This window comes from Rana temporaria, chromosome 13 (genome assembly GCF_905171775.1).
Source record: "Rana temporaria chromosome 13, aRanTem1.1, whole genome shotgun sequence".
Taxonomy (NCBI): domain Eukaryota; kingdom Metazoa; phylum Chordata; class Amphibia; order Anura; family Ranidae; genus Rana; species Rana temporaria.
Window position 1 is genome coordinate 86,092,278 of NC_053501.1, and position 22,656 is coordinate 86,114,933.

At 47.7% G+C, this 22,656-nt stretch overlaps 1 protein-coding gene across 1 annotated transcript in view; it reads left to right on the forward strand.

Annotated features, from left to right (window-relative positions):
* The window catches only part of LOC120920468 (zinc finger protein 37-like), a 199,390-nt gene that overhangs the window by 18,672 nt on the left and 158,062 nt on the right, over positions 1–22,656 (forward strand). The window lies entirely within an intron of this gene.

The window sequence follows — 22,656 nt, forward strand, 5'->3', positions numbered from 1 at the left end:
AGCCGGGCTGAGACCACCAAACTCAATTCACATGTAGCCGAGACCGGGAACCGAACCCCTGGCTGCAGAGGTGAATGGCTTGTCAGCGCAGTGCCAATCACGTTGAGCCACCGCAGCTCCCGTCCTCCTTTAAAAAGGAGGAGGAGAAGGAAGTACTGAGAATCACAATGAATGAATGAAAAACTTATAAAGCGCGGCGCATGCGAACTGAATCGCTTCTGGGCGCTAGTTGTTCGTGTCTCATGACATCAAAAGAGCAGAGTTTTGATCCGTCTTCTGAAAGTCAGGTGGTTTTCCTCCAACCGAATGCTGGTTGGTAAAGCGTTCCATAGTCTAGGACCCTGAAAAGCAAACCTTCTTTCTCCTTTGGACTTGTATTTGGTTTTTGGTACCCTGACCAGATTTTGGTCGGTGGATCGCAGAACGCGGTTCGAATTGTGAGGTTCTATCTTGTCGCGAAGATATTGCGGAGCCTTCCCATGGATGCACTTATGTGTCAGGCAGAGTGCTTTAAATGCAATTCTGTCTTTTACTGGCAGCCAGTGAAGGGTTCTCAACGAAGGTGAGATTGATTCCCATTTTTTTTTCCCCAGTCACCAGTCTGGCGGCCGTATTCTGAACGACTTGCAGACGGGAGATTTGGTACTTTGGGAGTCCGAGGTACAGGGCGTTAGCATAGTCCAGTCTGGAATTCACGATTGTTCCCACCACGACTGCTACGTCTTCTTTGGGGATAAATGGAATAAGTCTGCGTAGTAGGCGCAACAGATGGTGCGCTCCGCTGACTACTGACCCTATTTGTGCATCCACTATGTGCCTTTCATTTCCTCCATGTACTCTGGGTATTGTTTGATCTTCTATGAGTCATCTCCAAGTTGTTGATACCTCCCCCCGTCCTTCAAGTGAAGACTTCAGTGTATCCTGCCGATTGCATACTCGGTTCCTGCTGATACATCTTCCATCTACATACATTCATATTTATTGACCCTTTGAGCGTATGCTCACTTGGGTTCAATATATCTGAGAAGCCTCCTCTCTTGGTGGTGGGTACCGTTTTCACACGTTAAGTTTATTGTGAATCACCGTGGGTTCGGAATAATTTTCTGCACTTGGTCCATTCATCTATCAAGTTTACGCACATACATGGACTTATATTTGATTGCACTATCAGTGTCTTTCATTTTTTTTATTTTATTTTAGCGCTACAAATTTTTTGTATATTACATTTTGCTTTCTTTTTTCACTGGATTGTTTGTGGCTGCTCACTACTACGATAGAGCAGGTTTAGCTTTGTTTTTTGTATGCATTTGAGACAGTAAACAGAATTTGGTTTATGCTTTGGATATAACAGGGTAAATAGACCCACAGACACAGGATTGAAACATTAGTCACAACATCTTGAGAAATATTTAGCAAAATAATGCAGCACAGACAAATACATCAAAGTGAACACCCTAAAAAAAACATACATTGACAAAAAAAAAACCATAAGGACACACAACTTTAATCTTGCCAGCCGGCCCCCACACCCTCTTTTCAGGGCAGCTAGCAACTGCTCTATACCAGCTTTATATAACATAGGCTTGTGTGCTAATGAGGCAATTGAAAACACATGGGCAGCCCATGAAACACACGAAACGAAAGTTCAGTCTCTACATTGGGTGAACTTGTAAGTGGGTACACCTGTTAAGGATGTCCTTAAATTACTAACCCAAAAAACACGCTCTATGAGCATGCTCAGAGACATCCAAGTGCTGTTCACACACAAAAAGCAACATCAAAAAATCTAAGGGCCAGATCCACAGCCTCGCAGCGCAATGTAACTTAAGAGATTTAAGTTACACTGCCGCAAATTTCCTAAGTTAGGTATCGATCCACAACACACTTACCTGGAAATTTGCGGCGGTGTAACTCAAATCCGTCCGGTGCAATGCGTTCCTATTCAAATTGGACTCGCCCCATTTAAATTAGGCGCGCTCCCGCGCCGGACATACTGCGCATGCTCCTGACGTCATTTTCCCGACGTGCTTTGCGCGGTTTTACGTTACGCCGAGTTTTGTGAATCACGCCGGGTAAAAAAAGTTGCATCGGGAAAAAAAAAAGATACGGTGGGAAATTAAAAAAAATAAAAAAAAAATAAAAACAGCGTCGCGGGTAAGAAGGGTCTACTTTTACAAGGTGTAAACAGTTTACACTTTGTAAAAGCCGCCCTAATTTTACACATGCAACTTAAAACTTACGGAGTAAAAACGAAGCGTAAGTGCTAATTTGCATACCCGAAGCGGCATTTCCACTCGAAATGCCCCCAGCGGCGGATGCGGTACTGCATCCTAAAACAGGGATACGCAGGCGGAACAGCAGATCCGCCTGCGTATCTCTTTTGAGGATCTGGCCCTAAGTCCCTGGGCATGCTCAGATCACCAGAAATGCAGAGGCAGAAACATAAACAAAGCTGCAATCGCGGCTGAAAGCATGATCTGTGTGTTTTTTTTGTTTTTTTTTTTTCCCCGATCTCATGCTTTCCAGCCTGAAGGACAGATGTGAGGTCTTATTGACCCCGCCTCTCTCCATAAAGATGACCTGTCACACACTATTCCTATTACAAGGGATAGTTGCGTTCCTTGTAATAGAAATAAAAGTGATCCAAAATAAAAATAAAAGGGACAAAAAAGTGCAAAAATAAAAATTTAATTGTGTAAACAAAAATTAAAAATTAAAACGCCCCTGTCTCTAGTAGCTCGCACTCAGAAGCGAACACGCATGTAAGTCCCGCCCACATATGTAAACGCTGTTCAAACCACACATGTGAGGTATTGACCCGTGCGTTAGAGCAATCATTGTTGCACTAGACCTCCTCTGTAACTCTAAACTGGTAACCTGTAAAAAAAAAAAACAAGCGTCGCATATGGACATTTTTAAGTCTCGAAGTTTGGCGCCATTCCATGAGTGTGTGCAATATTAAAGCGTGACAAGTTAGGTATCTAGTTACTCGGTGTAACATCATCTTTCACATTATCACAAAAAATTGGGCTAACTTTCCTGTTGTTTTTTTAACCACTTCAGCCCCGGACCATATTGCTGGTCAATGACCGGGCCACTTTTTGGGGGAGTGTGTGCTTTGGGGCAGGGGGGGGCACATGCGCCCCCACCCCAAAGCACTCTTGTCCCCATGTCGATGGGGACAAGGGCCTCTTCCCGACAACCCTGGCCGTTGGTTGTCGGGGTCTGCGGGCGGGGGGCTTATCAGAATCTGTATGGGGTACATCGTATTAGTCAGCTAGGGGGGGGGTCTTGTGCCGGGGCCCCCACCCCCTTTAAGCTCTTTTACATTTGGGGGGGGCACCCGGTCTTCATCGTTTTCTGCCGGGGTGTGTGCCACCCCCAGGGCTTCTCTGCTGTCTTCCGCCGGGGCCCCTCCACCCCCTTTAAGCTCTTTTACATTTGGGGGGGCACCCGGTCTTCGTCGTTTTCTGCCGGGGGGGTGGGCCACCCCCCTGTGCTTCTCCGCTGTCTTCTGCCGGGCTCCACTGCGGGGTCCGGTCTTCTCCTCCGCTGTCTTCACTCTTCCCTCTTCTGCCGGGCCCCGCGTGGGCCCGGTCTTCTCTCTTCCCTCTTCTACCGGGCCGCCCGGGCTTCTGCGCTGTCTTCTCTGTTCCCTCTTCTGCCTGACTCCACCACGGGGGCCGGGTCTTGTCCGCTGTCTTGTTCCTTCTTCTCTTCCAGCGATATTGACACGACGAGCTCTCCCGCTGTAATGCCGTCTGAGCGTTGCCCAACGACTTATATAGGCATAGAGCGTGGTCACCGGGTGATGCCACCAGATGACCCCACCCTCTGTTACGTCACATTGCCATCATGCCCCGGGAATGTGATGTAACAGAGTGGGGTCGCCGGGTGGCATCACCCGGTGACCATGCCCTATGCCTATATAAGTTGTTGCGCAACGCTCAGACAGCATTACAGCGGGAGAGCTTGTCGTGTCAACATCGCTGGAAGAGAAGAAGGAACAAGACAGCGGAGAAGACCCGGCCCCCACGGTGGAGCCAGGCAGAAGAGGGAACACATAAGACAGCGCAGAAGCCCGGGCGGACGGCAGAAGAGGGAAGAGAGAAGACCGGAGCCCGGCAGAAGAGAAAAAGGAGAAGACCGGAGCCCGGCAGAAGAGGAAACGGAGAAGACAGCGGAGGAGAAGACCGGACCCGCAGTGGAACCCGGCAGAAGACTGCCAGGAGAAGCCCGGCAGAAGAAAGAAGACCGCCCCCCCCCCCCCCCCGCAGAAGACGCCGAAGACCGGGCCTACTCCCCCTTGTAAAAGAGCTTAAAGAAGAAAGCGGGGGGCCCGGCAGAAGACCCCCCCCCCCCAGCTGACTAATAAATTACTACCCAAATATCTGTTTTTTTTTTTTTTAACTTTACATTTTTCCCACAGGTGAATGGGTAGGGGTACGATGTACCCCATACTCATTCACATAGGGTGGGGGGGCCGGCATCTGGGGGCCACCTTATTAATGGAGGCTCCCAGATTCCGATAAGCCTCCGCCCGCATACCCCGACAACCAACGGCCAGGGTTGTCGGGAAGAGGCCCATGTCCCCATCGACATGGGGACAAGAGTGCTTTGGGGTGGGGGCGCAGTGCCCCCTGCCCCAAAGCACACGCTCCCCCCATGTTGAGGGCATGCGGTCTGGTACGTCTCGCTCGTCCCCACCCCCATTCCTGTCCGGCCAGACGCCGTGCTCGGATAAGGGTTTGGTATGGATCTTGGGGGGGGGGGGAACCCCCACGCTGTTTTTCGGCGTAGGTTTTCCCCCTTATGATCCAGACCAAACCTCCCAAGGGTCTGATGTGCCACTGGAGGGGAACCCACGCCGGTTTTTTGTTTGAAATTTGGCGCAAAGTTCCCCTTCATGGTCAGCGTAAGCTGAAAACGATTCGGGAATTCGCGTGCGCCGCGCAAAAGCAGTTACGCCGCTTGGGGTTTACCAAGATTTTGCCGGCGTAGTGAAGTGACGTGCTTGAATCTCCGAAATTGCCGCTCACGCATGCGCCGTACACAAATAAACCTCCTGGAGGTTTGCACGTACTTGCTGGCGTACGCGCTGGTTTTCAGAAAAATCGCTTTCAATTCGGCCCGTAAAAGTTAAACTAACACATGTCACTACACTTCCCCACATTCCCCCCCCCCCCCAATAGACACACTCGCATACACCTTCAATTTACATTTCTTTAAAAAAAAAAAAAATTCTTGAGTTTTCATACAAATAACACAAACACAAGGTGGGCAACACACCTACCCTGACCGAGGCCACGCAGGGCTGACACACAAACAATTAACATTTAAACCTGAAAACCCCTCCCACCCCTCCCTGCCCCAAACCCGACCAACCACCTTGCCCATACAGGGCAGCACCAAGTACAAACCAGGAAGTGTAATGACTCCAAACAAATCAGACTTGGTGAAATTAGATTAAGTCAAATGAAATGCAAATGAAATATAATTAAATAAAATGAAATTGTCCTCTCATGTCAAAATATGCTATTACTTATAAAAAGGCTCTATTCAGAATAACCCCAGAGGGGGAATAAAACCCTATCGTATTAAACTAGCAACCCTAACCCACCGTGTCCGAGAAGTCTAGCCAAGCTTGCCAAACTCGCTTGAACTTTTTTTACATCTCCACAATTCGGTCAGGCCCGCCACCGACACTCAGGAACTGAAATCTCCAGAGGCTGACCTAGCAGCATTGGAAGAGTCCAGGACCAGGTCAAGAATGGCATTAAAATCCCTGAATAACAGCGTCGGAAGATGCAGATAAGGGCCCAGTGTTACCAACACGTCATACAGTAAGCTTGCTTGAAAAGGAGGGGGCAGGTACACATTCACGAACAGGAGCTTATGAACGGATATGTCCAAGAGGAGCGCCACATATCGCCCCCCAGGGTCGGTAAACACCTGGTGAACTACACACTGGACAGCTTTACTTATCAGAATTGAAACCCCTCTGGAATACGTGGAATAGGTAGAATGAACCGCCCTTTGTATCCAGTGCTTACGCAGTGCCAGAATCTTACTGCCCTCTAGATGGGTCTCCTGGAGGAGGACAATATGTGGCTTGACCTGCTTGAGGTATTGAAATACTGTAGCCCTCTTGAACTTATTGTTCAAAAACCCCTAACATTCCGAGACAATATCTTAATACGACTATCCATTATAATGTTTAAAACAGCGCAACCTCCATAGCAAGACAATTAAGCAAAAGGACATGAGCAAAAAAAAATGAGAGGACAAATAGTCAGTAAAGTTCCAAGGTGCAAAATGTAAAAAGGTCCCAATTTTTTTTTTTTTTTTTTACAAACTTTTATTGAAAAAATAGATAGTGGAACAAATCAATATAAAAATGAGTCCTTTATAAAAGTTACGATTAGCTTATATAAGAAACAGAACCAATAAAAGGTACAGCAATTGACATAAAAGGTAATAAGCATTTTTTTTTAAACCAGTAGGAATAAGTGTCGTCATAGATAGAGCGAAACAGTAGTAACTGGAACACAAACATAATTGGGGTATCAGCGAATCCAACTGAAGCAAGAACCACAGATGCTAACGAGACCTCACGGTGACCGATCCAACCATTCACAGGCATCTTGCGGATTGTCAAAGAATTTCACCGATCCCTTGTACTGCACACGAAGACGGCTGGGATACAACATGCTGTATTTTAATTCCTTTTTCCTAAGTCGCCTCTTCACATCAGTGAAGGAGCGACACCTCTTCTGTGTCTCCGCCGAAAAATCCGGAAAAAGCATGATCCTTGCGTTCTCAAACTTCAGCTCCTTGTGCTTCCGCACCTCCGTCAGCAGCATGTCGCGGTCCCTATAATTAAGGAACCTGACCAGAAACTGTCGAGGAGGAGTGCCCGAAGGCCTAGCTGCAGTGGGCACTCGATGGGCCCTCTCAACAATGTATGTGGGAGGTAGATCCCCCCCAGGCCCAGTAGAGACTTAAAAAATGTCTCCGCAAAAGTAGCAGTGGCCGCCCCCTCTACTCCTTCAGGTAGGCCTACCACACGGATGTTATTTCTCCTTTGGCGTCATCTGCTCTGTGTTGCAGGGACCGGTCCATGTCTTGGAGCTCCAGTTGAGAGCTGTGGGCATGGGAAACATCCTTAACCCCGGAGATACGGTCCTCAGCAGTGGTCAGCCTGCCCCTGATCTTATTCAAGTCATGGCAAATGAGATTGCAGTCTGTCGCCAGGCAGTTTATGCGACCCACTAGCTCAGTCTTTGAAGCAGCTATGGCAGTGATGGCGAACCTTGGCACCCCAGATGTTTTGGAACTACATTTCCCATGATGCTCCACTACACTGCAGCATGCATGAGCATCATGGGAAATGTAGTTCCAAAACATCTGGGGTGCCAAGGTTCGCCATCACTGAGCTATGGCTTCCTGGATAGGACTGGTTATGGCTGCGGTGTCCACTTCAATCTCCTGCGGTATAGGGGAAGAAGCCTCAGATACCTGCAGTGTTCGTTCTGCTGCAGCGCCATCTTTCCCAGGAGAGATTTGGCGCGCTGAACGGAGGAGCTGGGAACCAAGATGGCGTGGGCGGGGCTAACCGCCATGCTGCCCTGCGAGCAGAGCTGCCGCTGGTCCAACAGAGGCTGAAAGCACTGTTCCTTCCACTTTTTTTGAAGACGAGGACGACATCTCCGTGTTCCTCTGTGACTCCCCCAACCGGGCAACACCGCCACGAAGCGGATCGATCGATCTGGCCACCGTAAACAGAATTAATTACCGGATAGCAGCCGGAGCTCTGAGAAGACGCGTCTTGCCGCAATCACATCCGGCCACGCCCCCTTCAATGTACATTTCTAAATGCCGTGCTCCAGGTCCATAGAGGCGCACCAAGCGCCCCCTCCTGGGCGCACTAGGCATTATAGTAAATAAAGATATGTGCTACTCTGCCAGCGCATTTCTTTAGTAAATGACAAAACTGCTTTTACTCCTGCCTTTGCTCCATGAATCATGGAGCAAAGGCTTGGTAAATCAGCCCCTGTGTGTATCTAGCTCAACAACTGACTCTTCCTAACAGGCAGTCTTTAAAGGGTCACTAAAGGATTAATTTTTTTTTTTTTTTAGCTAAATAGCTTCCTTTACCTTACTGCAATCCTGGTTTCATGTCCTCATTGTTCGTTTTTGCTCTGATGTTGCTGTAATACTGCTTTGTTCTGGACACTTCCTGGTTGTCTGGCTCCTTATGAAAAAAAGTCATGGGAGACTTTAGTTTAGTTTTCCTAGCCATGACTCTCTATGGCATTGTCCAGCACAGAGGCATGAAATAACATGCAAAGACTAAACTAGTTTCAGTTTCGTTTTTGCATCTAGGAGGCACATTATATGATTGCTTTTTATCTATTTTTAATCGTTTTTAAAAGGAATCAGTTAACTATTATGTCTCTATACCCTGTAAACAGTCATTTCAGCAAAAACATTTTTTTCCTTTTAGTGATCCTTTAACTTGTATATATCACTAGTGTGGTTTGGTTGATCAGACCAAACCTCAATACGATTTTGTCCCAAACAGTTTGTGCATATACTCGTTGGCGCGCAATGAGTAATTTGTAATCCAAATAAGGGACAGCTAAACCTGGTAGAAGATGTTTGGGTGGTTAAAGCGTATTGGCAACTCTCACGTCAATTCAACTGCTGTCCAGTCACTGCCAAACGACAAATATCCTGCATGTGGCATTTGGGCCTTCAAGTAACAATGGCAAGTCTATACGATCCACCTTCCTGTAACACAGTCAGTATTGTTGGGCAGGTGCCCGTCTCACCCAACCAGGTCTGGCCTTTCCGGGTTACTCCGGCTGCAAAACTCCGTTCCTCGGCCTTTCCGTCACCGACAGTTCCCGGTCTTCCACGCGGCCGTCACACACTGCCGATCAGACAGGTCAAACCGATGCTCTTAGACGCATGCTGGTCACTCCGTCAGGATGGGCGATCCGCACAGGCGTGTGTAGGCCCAAACTCTCGGGCCTAGGCTTCCGGAGACGAGCCTCCTTGCTTGGAGAGGCGGTCCAGAGAGAGTGAGACAAGGACGTCCTCCTTAAATTCCCCTTCCCCAGCAGGCTGTGCGGGGTGCAAAGCATTTTGGGATTGCACAGTTGCACTCTGGATATTGTAGTCTGTCAATTGACCAGGGCAATGGAGTCTTTTTCTCCCTGTACTTCAATTCCCAACATTCACTGCGGTACCAGAGTAAAATCCAAACAGAAGGTGGCTGTGACATAAAATTGGCCACCGGAGGGAGCTGAGTACCTTCTTTATCTGCAAACGGCAGTCTTTAATCCATATCAAAGTGGCACCTTGCTACATCTATGTAGCAAGGTGCCACTTTGCAGTGTGGTTATAGACCACAGTTTGAACTAGAGAAGGAACTCTGCTCCCTCCGGTGTTCAGTTAGGCTATTGCAGCAACTTGTTCCGTTTTTAATTGTTTTTGAGCAATGCATTATGGAACTTTGCATTACAGGGAGAAAAATACTTCATTGCCTTGGGTGTTAAACAGACTACCAAGCCCAGAGTGCAATGCATCATTGCACAGCCTTCTGGGAAAGCTTTTAAAAAGGAAGGGAAGGCAGGCATTCGCTCTCTTGGGACATCTCCTTCTATCAAGCAGGGAGCCTGAGTTGGGGTCTGCTTCCGGCGTGTCTAGGCCAAAACCGTTGTCAAAGCAGACCGTTTAGCTAAGGAGGGATTTTCTTTCGTGTTCAGCCTTCACTCTACAACAACCCAAGTCGCTCATCCACCTACTCCAGAGACGGCAGTGTGAAGGACCTGAGATGGCAAGTTGCAGAGAGGCCGTGAATTGGGACATCACTCGCAAAACGTACCGGAGAGGCGAGGCCTCGTTTGGTGAGCGGGCACCTGCCCAACGATAACTAACTGTATCGCAGGAAGGTGATTCTCATAGACTCGCCGGCATTGTTAGAAGTAACCACGCCACGTGCAAGGGCCTATTGCATCCCGCAGTGGCCGTATGTTTAGAGGATTGGCGTTTGTGCCGCCAGCAAGTTACATATACTTATAAATACTGTGGCTGTTCATTTTCTTACCCTTTTCATACCAGTTGGATTACAAATCAATAATGTGCACCAACTAATGCTAGTGAAGACTACCGGAAGGAACTTTTACAGGATTCAGTTCTGCCTGTTTGAACTCAAAGTAGTAGGTCACATGTATAGAGTCATCACTATTCACGTTCCTTTAGACCTGCGCAGTATTTCCCAATATACACATGTATAGAAGTCCCCTCTAGAGGGAGCCAGAGAGCATATAGTTGCAGATATACCTGAATAGATAGATAGATAGATAGATAGATAGATAGATAGATAGATAGATATCTCAGAACTGTGATTCTTTACTTGATAGTCGCTGACTTGCAATTTCTTGAAATATTATTGACTCTTACAGGGCCCTGTAAGCAGTCAACTGCATTTGTTTAACTCTGTGTTAGTTATCTTTTTCTTACCAAGTAAATAATTGCCTCTTGGTTAAGCAGAAAGGTGTGTGGAGTCTTATCTGTTACCCTTTGGACAGGTGGCCGGTGCAAGGTAACAATATTTAATTGCAATTTCATTTTTTTTATAGCAATCTGTCTAATATATCTCGCTCTCTCATTGTGGTTCCCAACTACCAGTGAGTTCCACAATCTGTGTGGTCCAGTTATGCCAAGGGAGGGTTCGAGCCAAACTTTTGGGGTTGATAGGCAATTATTTACTTGGTAAGAAAAAGACCCAAAATCTAACCAGCAGCTCCTTCGGGGGTAGTACTACATATATATACATAAAATATATTAATGATTGTATTGCTGTAATATATAAAAATGTAATATATATGTTTCGGTGAAACGCCGTCCTCATAGCATACAGATTTACAATACAATCATATTTTATATAGGGAAAATATCCATTCCTCCCAAAAAGGGGCGGTACAATCCAATCTAAAATCGGTTAAAATCATGTGAGGTTGGTAGAACCAAAGAGAGACTGAAGACTCTAGGTCAAACGATTTTTAACCCCTTGTGGAAATATATTATTTTAAACAAATTCACATCCATTCTACTGTTCATTCCACTAGGAAATCGAGTATTCAACCTGTGTATCCACCACACCTCTCACTGAAGTAGGGTGTGGTGTGCATCCCCCCCTCTAACAGATCTTATCACCTGTTCCAGACTGCAAAAAGACTCCATAATACCACCATGAACTGTTCTAAAATGCTTAGACACATTTGAAATATTTTTTTGCATTGCTATTTAGAGTGTCATTATAGTGTGCTTAATACATAGATTGCGGATAGTGCATCCCACATACTGTACTCTACAGGTCCTGCAATCAATTGGGTAGACAATCCTCTTTGAATTACAGTTTATAAAACTTTTAACTGGATATGTTCTACCTGTTGAGAAATAAATAACAGACTTGCTTTCTCTTTCTTAATTGACGGGCACAGCAACTTAAATCTTGACGTTCAGGAGAGAACTAGGCAGAACATGTTAAAACAGCAAAACTGCACAGTACTGCCCAGGGGGCGGTTCTACTGGCTATAACCCCTCACACTGCATCCAGCAGCTCAGTTTCTTTCTGCCTAGTGTAGAAGGACCTGGGTCCCGATGGGGACCATTGGTCCTGGATATTTTTTTAGTTTTGTTCTGATTTTTGATTCCTGTGATCTATTATCAACAGCCGGGCTGGGTGACAGGCTGGATAATATAGATCTTGGTAGTCTCCCCAGCCCGGCCATCGTGCGTGAGCAGGCCCTAGCTATGCGCTGGGTCGGCCAAGACATGCCCTGTCTGATCCAGGGGTGACTGGCGAGCTGTATGCTCCGGGGCATACATATGACCAGGCTACTGCTGTCCGTATCAGTGTGCCGTGGCCGACAGCCACCTCGTACCGCTCGGGTGATGGGCCATTTTCCTGTAGCCTTAGTGTAGAAGTCTGATGGCCGTATTTCAGGAGTCCTCAGGCATTTTCTTGCTGAGGTGGCCGGTGGCCATTTTCACCTTCGTTTTTGCATCTAGCGCTGGCTTATCCATCAGGAACGGCGCGAATTACACAGAACACCTCGTGAGGGAGAGTGGACAGCAATAGCACAGTGCAGTACCTGGGTCAGGGTGGTGAGTTCTGTGGGGAGCCCCTCAGTCTGACAGCTAGAAGGGTGGACTTTTGGTCTAACTAGCCTGCGGTCCCTACGGGTGTCAGGCGAGTGTGGGTCAGCATGGCGTCAGAAGCTGGCGCTTCTTCCCCGGACATACCTGTGGTGGCAACTGGTTCCCCTGCTCCTCCGGTGCTTATGGATGCTTTATGGGCAGTCCTGGAGTCTTTTGCCAGGGTGGAAGCGGCATGTAGGCGCAAGGGGGGGGTAAGTGGGGGATGGGTGCGCTATGAATTAATATTTATATAATAAGAAACTGTGCAAATATATAAATATGTGAAACACCTGTGAATAATGATCAATCTAACATTAAAGTCCATGTGCACTTGATTGAATATGAAATCAAGCCCAGATCCCCATAGTATAATACTTGGTATGAACTGGGCTCAAGTGAATCAGTCCAGTGATGGTGAATGAATATTACAAAAAGAAAAAGAAAAAGAAAAAACGTCCCAAAGTAAATCCTCAGGAAAAAACTGAAGAAAATAGTGCTTCCAATGTATTCCACCTTCACCATATAACCAGACACCCGAAGTGGATAAGTGAAATGGCTCCTTACCAGATGGATATGTCCCTTAGTTTGGTATCAAACAAGGAGACATAAATAGCTTAAAACAGGATCACTTTGTAGAGTCTGCTGTATCCTAGCAAGGATGTGAATACCAGTCTTGGACGTCCCAATATATAACATGAAAGACAGAATGGTGCCAATATAGTGTAGTAGGTTTATTAAAAATAAAAAGGCTTAACATAAAAGGAGCCAAATGGCCGCCTACCATAAGGAGTGCCTGTGACCCGGCACTGAGGCTGTATCGCGTAGGGTTGATATGTCACAATGTATACCACAAGTGTATACCGCTGTTTCGACCTCTCGTCGGTGGAGCGTGCGTTCCACCTCGGCAATATCCGGAACCAGCGTTAGCAGGAAGTGACGTTTCGTGCGTGGTTGAGTGCCGCCCCGACGTACGTTTCGTTGTGAACGTCTTCAGGAGGCGTTCACAACGAAACGTACGTCGGGGCGGCACTCAACCACGCACGAAACGTCACTTCCTGCTAACGCTGGTTCCGGATATTGCCGAGGTGGAACGCACGCTCCACCGACGAGAGGTCGAAACAGCGGTATACACTTGTGGTATACATTGTGACATACCAACCCTACGCGATACAGCCTCAGTGCCGGGTCACAGGCACTCCTTATGGTAGGCGGCCATTTGGCTCCTTTTATGTTAAGCCTTTTTATTTTTAATAAACCTACTACACTATATTGGCACCATTCTGTCTTTCATGTTATATATTGGGACGTCCAAGACTGGTATTCACATCCTTGCTAGGATACAGCAGACTCTACAAAGTGATCCTGTTTTAAGCTATTTATGTCTCCTTGTTTGATACCAAACTAAGGGACATATCCATCTGGTAAGGAGCCATTTCACTTATCCACTTCGGGTGTCTGGTTATATGGTGAAGGTGGAATACATTGGAAGCACTATTTTCTTCAGTTTTTTCCTGAGGATTTACTTTGGGACGTTTTTTCTTTTTCTTTTTCTTTTTGTAATATTCATTCACCATCACTGAACTGATTCACTTGAGCCCAGTTCATACCAAGTATTATACTATGGGGATCTGGGCTTGATTTCATATTCAATCAAGTGCACATGGACTTTAATGTTAGATTGATCATTATTCACAGGTGTTTCACATATTTATATATTTGCACAGTTTCTTATTATATAAATATTAATTCATAGCGCACCCATCCCCCACTTATTTCCTATGTTATAATCTTAAGATTATTTTTGGGTAGCTGCTTATATTCATTTATTAATTTTTTGGCGCGAGATAGCACACACACAAGCAAGGGGGGGGTAAACGCTCCCTCCCCGAACGTCTTCTGGGGAAAGCTCTGATTCATACTCCGGCCTGGCTGTGGCACACGGCCCCTGTTCTGACATTTTAGAGAATTCAGACCAGGACCATTCGGACAGTGAGAATGACTCTGTGTCCGGGTCATCTCAGGAAAGGGCGCTTGTAGGAGCATGTATTACAGCGGTGCGGGATACCCTAAAGATAGAGGATACAGCCGGGACATCTACAGAGGTGTCGGTCCCTTTTGGGTCCCACAAACCGGTCCGCATGGCTAAGATGTTTCCCTACCTAACTTACTTTGATAAGTTTATTTACAAAGAATGGAAACGACCGCAGCGGGCCTTTTTGGTCCCAAAACGCATGGCGGTTTCCCCTTTAAGAAGAGTTTCCTGAAAAAATGGACATCTCCCCTGTCTGTGGACCCCCCCGGTCTCCAGGTTAAATAAGGTGACCATGATTCCGGTGGAGGGCACCCCGGCTTTTAAGAACCCCGTCTGTGACGGTATTAGAATGATATCCCCGTCAAAGTCTTCCCTTCTTCCCATAAAGATAATCGCCCAATATTCCACAAGGGGGAATATTCCTGGAGTCGCCCCAATAAGCCACACATGCCAAGCTTACTGCTGGAACAACACACTTTAATGGTTTTCTTCTCAGCTTTTTATACAGTCCAAGACATTCAAGCAACAATGAAATCTCCACCCCCCCTAATCACACACTAAGGCTAATTACTAAAACATTCTAGACAGGTCGGCACTGACCGACAATTATCATGTCTAATCACTGCACATTCCTTAAACAGCATAACAACAAACCACCTTCACACACTGAGTTTCCTAGGCAGACGTTTCGTCTGCATCCAGTTTGACACCTATTAACACCTCTGAGCATCACTAGGTTGTAGACTGCTTTATCACACAATTAAAGGCCTTTCAAAAGCTAGCCTTATTTAACATATGAACAGTCTTTACAGAGAGAGATGAGTCACACATGAAAACACCTGTTACCTCTAACACAGCATTAAAATAGCAGGGAGAGAATTAGACTGAAGCATATATAGGCAATTGCATCACACCGTCCATAGGGCCAAGGCGGTCGCTCGGTCCCTAACATGTGGTTGGGTCAGCATTGCGGTCAGTATTGCCCACGGTCTTGGTGTCCCAGACGCTCACTGAATGGGCAAAAATGTTGCACCGAGAGTTGGAAAAGCAACAGGCTTCCCTGGTCTGTGTGGAACTAGTGGACCAGTTGGTGCATGGCCTCAAATATGTCTGCGATTCGACCTTGGATACGGCTCCTTTGCTTTTCTAGAGCCTCAGTATGGTGCTTCTTCACCTGATTTGGCCAAAATGCTGCTCTGTGGACCAGACATCTAAGAGGGCTCTGGCAGATTTGCCCTTCCAGGGAGAGAGGCTATTTGGAAGCCTCGCTGGATGACATTAAGAATGTTACCGGGGGTAAGAGTACGCTGCTCCCACAATCCAGAAAAGGTAAGGAGCCACACCATAGGCCAGGGCCCCCCTTTACCTTCAGAAGAGTTTTTTTTTCATCTGCCCGGATCCGCAAGTAAGCGTTCCCAGGCCGAGAATGCACCAGCTGAGGGACAGAACCGTCCCTGGTTTCGCAAGCCTGCAAGCAAATTTACGACTGCATGAAGGTTTGCCCCCGCCCGACTCTCGGGTGGGGGGTCGCCTTTGGGAGTTTGCAGCTCGGTGGACCTCCTTCCTTTTCGACCAGTGGGTTTGCGAAGTGGTGTCATCGGGATAAAAGAGTTTCTTTCTTGTCCGCCAAACAGGTTTTTTCCCTCCAACCTTCTTCCAGCGCGCCGAGACGCCCTTTTTGGGGCAGTGCAAGACCTGCTGAGGCGCGGGGTGATAGTACCTGTACCGCCTCAAAGGTTTTAGGGATTCTATCCCAATCTGTTTGTAGTTCCAAAGAAGGACGGGCTCCGTCCGGTCCTGGACCTCAAGGCCCTCAACTGCTTTGTAAAGTTACAAAGGTTCAGGATGGAATCAGTTCACTCTGTGGTCGCTGCACTCCATCTGGGGGATCTTCTGGTTGGTATTGACTCAACGCCTGGAGTACCTGGGCTTGATTCTGGACTCCTTAGAGGCAAGAGTTTTTTTCTCCCTTCAAACAAGCTACAGACTCTTTAGGATGCGGTGAAGCTGTTGGCGTCCTGCAAGTGGTCGTCACTGCGCTTTTGCATGCGAATCCTGGGTCTCATGGTGGCCACTTTTGAGGCGGTACCGTATGCTCAATTTCACACTCGAGTCTTGCAAAAGGAGATCCTGTCCAAATGGGACAAGTCTCCGTTGTCTCTGGATTGTCAGATTCGGGTGAGCCACCTAGTCGGGGAATCCCTGGTCTGTTGGCTGAGGTCTTTGGCCCTTTCAGTCCGGGAGGTCGTTCCTTCCTTTGCATTGGACAGTGATCACGACGGACGCCAGCCTGACCGGTTGGGGGGTGTTTGGGGCGTTCAGTCACCACAGGGTCGCTGGATGCAGGAAGAATCCCGCCTGCCGATCAATGTGCTGGAACTTTGGGCGATCAAGGGGTTCCTCACTGAGGCTGCAGGGTCACCCAGTCAGGATCCAGTCAGACAACGCCACGGCAGTGGCGTATGTCAACCATCAAGGAGGAATGAGGAGTTTGGCTGCAGCATTGGAGGTCGCTCACATCCTGCAGTGGGCAGAGCGGCGCGTAGAAAACTAGCAAGCCTACTACCTAAGTCATCAGATGCTGGGCCAAGGGGAATGGTCGCTACATCCGGATGTATTTAGACTCCTTTGCCTGAGATGGGGCATGCCAGATGTGGACCTCCTGGCTTCTCGACTCAATCGGAAGGTGTTGAGGTTTGTGGCCAGGTCCAAAGATCCCTGGGTGGACACGGCAGACGCGTTGATAGCCCCATGGGGGCATTATCGGCTGATTTATGCCTACCCCTCCGCTAAAACTTCTCCCTTGTCTGCTTCGCAGAGTGGAGACCAAGGGGATTCCGGTGATTCTAATTGCCCCAGATCGGCCTCGGCGTCCCTTGTACGTCGATATAGTTCGGATGGTGGCGGATGTTCCTTGGCGACTGCCAATGCGAGAGGACCTTCTGTAGCAAGGTCCTATACTTCATCCTGCTTTAACTGCATGGCTGTTGAAGGTCAGGGGCTAAGGGACCAAGGCCTGTCGGATTCGGTAATCTCCACCATGCTGAGGGTGCGGAAGTCATTTTCTCTGAAGATTTATCATCACAGGTGGAAGGCCTACATCTCTGTGTGAGGAGATGGGGTGGTGTCCGCGTACATATTCGGTTTCCAGGATCCTGCTATTTTTGCAGCGGGGAGTGGATCAAAAACTTGCCTTTAAGCACCATTAAAGGATTGATTTCAGCCTTGGTTGTCTGTCTTTTTTTATTTATTTTTTTTCAGCAGCCCCTGGCAGCTCATTCATTGGTGAGTACGTTTGTGCAAAGGGGTTCGACATGTGGCCCCACCGGTTCGTCCACCGCTGCCTCTGTGGGATTTGAATTTGGTGCTCTCGGTGCTTCAGAAACCACCGTTTGAGAACATTGGGGAGATACCCTTATTGACACTCTGAGGGTAGCCTTACTACCAGGAGGGTTTCTGAGTTGGCGGCCTTGTCTTGCAAGTCTCCCTACTTGATCCTCCACAAGGATAAGGCAGTGCTACGCCCGCAGCCTTCGTTTCTCCCAAAAGTGGTTTTGGCGCTTTCATCTAAATGAGGACATTGTGCTTCCATCCTTTGTTTCCTCGGCCGTCGCACCCGAAGGAGGTTGCCTTACATTCCTTGGACGTGGTCCGGGCTCTGCGGGTGCATCTGTCTGCTACGACTCCGTTTCAGAGATTGCAACTCTGGTTGTTATGGGTGAAGTTTGTTGCTGTTCCCACCCCTCGTTTTTTACACTGCTTGGGGACGTCCCTAAGGTCAAGATTTAAGTTGCTGTGTCCGTCCATGAACTCGGAGAAAAGGATTTTACGGTGAGTACAAAAATCCTATTTTCTCTGAAGTTTGACGCACACAGCACCCACCCCTCCTTTTTTCTGTTTGTACTGGTTTTTGACGAACTGAGCTGCTGGATGCAGTGTGAGGGGTTATAGCCAGTAGGACCGCCCCCTGGGCAGTACTGTGCAGTTTTGCTGTTTTAACATGTTCTGCCTAGTCCTCTCCTGAATGTGGCGCTCATTCATTGGGTCAAGATTCAATCTTAAATCTTGACCCTAAGGTCAAGATTTAAGTTGCTGTGTCAGTCAATGAACTTCAGAGAAAATGATTTTACGCGAGTACAAAAATCCTAAATTTCCCAGGGCGTCTTTCAGGACAGCACCTTGAGAGATAGCGACTCCTCCCTCTCCTTCAGGAAACACCTTCTTCCCAATTCTTTAAAGGGAGGCCCCTCCCCAGAACACTTCAGTTTTCGTGTTTCCTCCGACCCGGAGGGAACATCTTCTATGAGGTGGGGAGTCTATGTCCAGGTGAGCCTGGAGGACGGCTTCCCTCTTACCTATTTTTTTTTCTTAGGCGTTAAGCCTGCGAGACCGTCCACCCTCCCGTGCTATCCGTTCGGTGGCGGTAGTAGCCGGGCTCTCCTTTTTCCCAGTTGTGCTCGGTGAGAGCCAGATGCATTCGGCGGCCGTGCGTGCGATTCGCGCCATTTTTTTGTGTATCTAATACACGCGGTCGCCGGATTAATGCATCATTTCCGCCGCATTTGTCGGGGGAAGGGGCAGGGCAGAGGCTGGTGTCTATTTCCTCTTCCGGTCCGGCGCTATAGGAGTCCGGAAGCATGTTGCAAAGCCACAGTGAAGCGCTGGCACTCTGCGATGGAGGTAGCAGAAAACGCAGCGGTGGGGATGGGCACAGGCACCAGCAAGACCCCGGCGGGAAGCAGCGCAATAAGTCTTTTTTTCCCTAATGGGATTCTACCCTTCTTTTTTTTTTTTTTTTTTTTTTTAGGTGGAGGGACGGTCTCCTTTCCCCCCTAGTGGCTTGGGGACCTGTCTGGGCACGGGAATGCACCCTTTCTTTCCTAGTGCACCTGGTTAGGGGGGCCACATGTGGGGACGAGGTTCTCACTAGGGATTCCCCTGCTTTCTTCTGTTTTTCCTCCAGGTCAAGACTGACACTAAAAGTAAATGTCCCTCATGTAGATCTAAGATGAGCGAAAATTGGAAGAAGGCACTTTGCAATGCATGTATTTCTTCTTTGGTTCAAGAGGAATCAGCCTCTATGCGGGAAGAGTTGATTTCCTCTGCAAAGAAAGAACTGTTTGCCACGATTCAATCCCTTCGTGACTCACTAGTTCCCCCTTCCACAACTGAAGCCTCCACCTCTCGGTCCTCTCAGGATTCGGTTACGTTACCAGCTCTGGTTTGCTTAACTGAAGAGCCAGTGTCCAGGGAAGGTTGCTCCCATGTGCCCTCCAGCGAGGAGTCAGAGGAGGAATCTGCAGCATCCCCTTCTAAATTTAAGTTATCCTTGGAAGATGTGGAGGGCTTACTCAGGGCCATATATGCCACATTAGGCCTGAACGAGGAAAAAATGGATTTAAGTCTGCATGACCGCATGTATGCTGGTCTAAGCGAGACCAAGGGGCGGACCTTTCCGGTCCACTCAGTCATTTCCGAGGCCATAGTTAAGGAATGGCAGGATCCAGAGAAAAAGCCTTTTTTCTCAAAAGCGCATAAAAGGCATTTTTCTTTTGAAGAAGATCCGGCAGCAGTATGGAATAAGGTTCCGAAGCTGGATGCGGGTTTTTCACAAGTGTCCAGATCTACGGATCTGTCTTTTGAGGACATGGGTGTTCTCAAAAACCCTATGGACAAACGCATGGATCTTCTTCTCCTCAAAAGGTCATGGCAGTCGATCATGAACAATTTAAAGCCCGCCATGGCCACAACATGTGTTGCCCTGAATCTGGAATTTTGGACTAATCGGTTAAAATCCCATATTTTGGCAGATTCGCCAAAACAAGAGATTCTGGACTCTTTCAGTGGCCTATATTGCAGATGCTTCGGCGGAAGCAATTAAGATGTCGGCAAGGTCCGCAACCTTGGCTAATTCTGCAAGAAGGGTATTGTGGTTAAAGACCTGGCCTGGGGATGCAGCTTCAAAAAAACAAACTTTGTGGGATTCCTTTCTCGGGGGATCTCCTTTTTGGGCCTGAACTGGATAGTATCCTAGACAGGACTGCGGATAGGAATAAATCCTTTCCAATTGGTCCCCTTTCACACTTCTACGACTTGTCTTACGATTTTGTACTGCAAAATCGTATGACAAGTCATTCTCCATGATTTTCAATGAACACCATTCATACTGGCACGACTTTAAGTCGTACCAACTTCAAAGTAGTCCCTGCACTACTTTGGTCCAACTTCCATGCGAGTTTATGTCCATAGACCTCAATGTTAAACCCTCAAGTAGCATGCAAATCGTACCTGAATAATATAGACACAATTTCAGTACGATTTCAGTACAACTTTGTAAGCACAAGCAGCTTTTAAACCCTTGTCCCACCCAATCCTTTCAGCATAGAAGCCCCTCTCAAGCACATTTTTCCACCACACATTCACTTCCTGATTATTCCCTCAGGAACAATGTGCTCCAAACAGGTAAAAAAAAAAAAAAAAAAAGACGTCCTCGATAATGATCAAATCATTCGATTTATCCATGAGTCCCCATCTATTTATGATTTGTGTGACCCAAACTACAAAGACAAGACAAACTACAAAGACAAACTACAAAGACAATATCCCACTGACCACCAATGAAGGGGACATTCTTCCCACTGACTACCAATGAAGGGAACATTCTTCTCACTGACCACCAATGTAAGGGACATCCTTCCCACTGACCACCAATGTAAGGGACATCCTTCCCACTGACCACCAATGTAAGGGACATCCTTCCCACTGACCACCAATGTTAGGCGCATTCTTCCCACTGACCACCAATGTTAGGAGCATTCTTCTCACTGACCACCAATGTAAGGGACATTCTTCCCACTGATCACCAATGTAAGGAGCATTCTTCTCACCACCAATGTAAGGGACATCCTTCCCACTGACCACCAATGTAAGGAGCAAATTCCCACTGACCACCAATGTAAGGAGCATTCTTCTCATTCTTCATTATAGAGGACCCAATATTGACCCCTATTTTCACGATTGGCAATGATGGGATGTACCCAATATCAACGTCTTCTCCGCCTCCGCTTCTCCTCCTCTTCTTCCTCATGCACTGCTACTGCCGCAGCAGCAATGACAACTGCGGTGGCAGGAAAAGGAATTGCCTCACACCATGTGTGTTTTTATTGGTTAATGCCAAAGTTGTGGCAAAGTCGAAGTAGTACTGATTTCAAATCGCCGCAAAATCGCACGACTTTGAAGTCGTATAAATGTGAAAGGGGCCTTAAGAAGAAGAAACGACCCCCCAGGTGTTTTTTCCGTCAGCAAAGTGCAAGAGAAAGGTAACAAACCTCAGCGAGGTAGGAGAAATTGGGCAGTGCAGAAAGCCAAGGGAAAAGGGGGAATCCTTTTTAATCCTCCTGCGCAAACGAATAAATCCCAATGACTCGGCCGTACGGGTCGGCGGAAGATTACAGAATTTTCTTCCGCAGTGGTCAGAGGTAACCTCCAGCCGTTATATCCTTACCACCCTGGCCCAGGGTTACGACATAGAATTCTCGGAGACCCCGCCAGAGGTTTTTAGTCACAAATACCCCAAAGGATCCAGAAAAATCCCTGGCCATGAAGTCCTCTAAGAGAGCTGATGCTACAGGGAGTGGTGGTAAGGGTACCCCAGGCAGAACAAGGGCTGGGTTTCTACTCCCACGTCTTTCTGGTGAAGAAACCTACTGGAAAATTCAGAATGATCCTAAATCTAAAACCGTTGAACAAATCCGTCAAGTACAGGAAGTTCTATTTTTTTCTGTCCGGAATCTATTGACGCCAGGCTGTTATATGGCGTCAATAGATTTGAGGGATGCTTATCTTCACATCCCAATCTCCCCGCAGTCCCAAAAGTACCTCAGATTGGCAACAAGGAGGGGAGGTGTGGTTCACCACCTCCAATACAGGGCCCTCCCTTTCGGGCTGTCGTCCTCACCTCAAATTTTCACCAAGGTGATGGCGGAAGCCTTAGCCCCGCTTCGTCTACAGGTGGTGGCGGTTATACCCTACCTAGACGACCTGTTGTTCTTTGCCCCTTCAAAGGAAAGGTTGTTGGAGGTCCTGTCCAAAGCGCGGGTCCACCTGGAGTCACTGGGCTGGATTCTGAACCTTGAAGTCATCCCTAGTGCCTGCTCAGGAGATTCTTTTCCTAGGTTACCAGGTGGATTCGTTAAGCCAAAGAATTTTTCTTCCCCAGGAGAAAAAGGTCAAGGTCCAGGAGGCCCTGTTGCGGCTCCAGTCCAACCAGCCTATAACCATAAGGCAGGTAATGTCGGCATTGGGAGTTTTGACTTTGACCATGCAGGCTATTCAGTGGGCGAGACTGCATTTCAGGTGCCTTCAAACCTTTTCTCTTGAGGTCTTGGGATCACAGTCTCAGCTCCCTGGAC